The sequence below is a fragment of the Tupaia chinensis genome, unplaced genomic scaffold (genome assembly GCF_000334495.1).
Source record: "Tupaia chinensis unplaced genomic scaffold, TupChi_1.0 Scaffold143675_1, whole genome shotgun sequence".
Classification (NCBI taxonomy): domain Eukaryota; kingdom Metazoa; phylum Chordata; class Mammalia; order Scandentia; family Tupaiidae; genus Tupaia; species Tupaia belangeri.
The window spans coordinates 348,027-349,923 of NW_006203523.1; positions in this window are offsets into that span (position 1 = coordinate 348,027).

Genomic DNA, 1,897 nt, shown 5'->3' on the forward strand with positions numbered 1-1,897 from the left:
GAAGTGGGGAGATTAATGTCTCTGTATTGACTGACATGCATGGCATTCCCTTTTGAAAAAGCAATAATACACTGTAAATTTATATGCAATCCAATGTAATATAAACAAGATTATGATGATAATAAAAATTAATAAATTCTAAAAAATAAAAGAAAGACATATGAACAACCAAAGAGCATATGAAAAAATGCTTAGCATCCCTCATCATAAAGGAGATGCAGATCAAAACAACAATGAGATACCACTTAACCCCAGTCAGAATGGTGAAGAGGGAATTTGGTGAAAGAGGGATTATTCTACATTGTTGGTGGGAATGTAGATTAGTCCAGCCACTGTAGAAAACCATATGGAGGTTCGTGAAAGACATACAAATAGAGCTACCACTTGATTCAGCATGTCCATTCCTGGGTATCTGCCCAGGGACAGGAGGATGCTCTGTCAGAAAAGCACTTGCACAACTATATGTATTGCAGCATTATTCACAATTGCTAAGACATGGAACCAACCCAACCTCCCCAAAACAGATGAATAGACTGAGAAAATGTAGCACATATAATCCATGGACTATTATTCAGCCCTAAAAAACACAAGGCCCTGGAATTTGATAGAAAGTGTATGAATATGGAAGATTTGTTGCTGAATTAAGCAAGCTAGGTTATGAAAGAGAGACATTGTATGTCTCCACTTAACATATACAGACTGTCTGCACTCTACAGTAGAGACTGAAAGACTGGAGGACATAAAAGCATTAAAAATTGTTGTGGACACTAGAGACAAAGTGGAAGGAGAGTGTGGGAGGGGTAGTGTGCAGAAAAGGAAGTTATGGGAAAAACAAGGAGAGATAAGATATTTTTGAAACAGATATAGTTTGTTATTTGTCGAGGATGTGTATAGTATTCTCTACTGGACTCTGATGTGTATTATTCTGGGTAAAATCTCTTTACAATCCAAATTATCTGTAGTGATTGAATGTATAAATAATAATAATAACAATTTTAAAAATAAATCTTTGCCTACTCCAATGTCTCTGAGAGTCTTTCCAGGGTTTTCCACCAGTACTTTCATAGTTTACAGTCTTAGGTTTAGATCTTTGATCCACTTTGAGTTGATTTTTGTTAATGGTGACATAAAAGTGTTCAGATTCATCTTTCTGCAGGTGGATACCCAGATTTCCAGCACTATTTGTTAAAGAGTTTTTCCCTTTCCCACTGAATTTACTGGTACCCTTTTTTAAAGATGAGTTGAATGTATCTTTTGGGGTTTATTTCTGGGGTCTCTACTCTGTTGCATTGATCCTCATGTCTGTTTTTGTGCCAATATCATGCCGTTTTGATTATCACAGCTTTGGAATATATTTTGAGGTCAGGAAGTGTGATGCCACTCACTCCACTCTTCTTGTGCAGGATGGCTTTGGCAATAAGGGGTCTTTCATAATTCCAGACAAATTCTATAATTGTCTTTTCTAGATCTGTGAAGAAAGTCTCTTGTAATTTTATACAGATTGCATTAAACATGTAGATTAATTTGGATAGGATTGTCATTTTGATTATATTAATTCTGTCAATCCAGGAACATGGGATTTTCTTACACTTTTTTGTGTCCTTTTTGATTTCCTTTTTAAAGTTTTCATAGTTTTTCTTATACAGGTCTTCAACAGCCTTGGTTAGTTTTATTCCTAGGTAACTTATACTTATTTTGGCTATGGTAAACAGGATTATTCTCCTCAGTTCTGTCTCTGTCTGCTTGTTTTTTGTAGGCAAAAGTGCTATAGATTTTTGCAAGTTAAGTTTATATCCTTCCACTTTATTCATTTATTACTTCTAGGAGTTTTTTTCTTGGATACTATTTGGTCTTCTACTTATGCAATCATGTCATCTGCAAACATAATTTCAGTTCT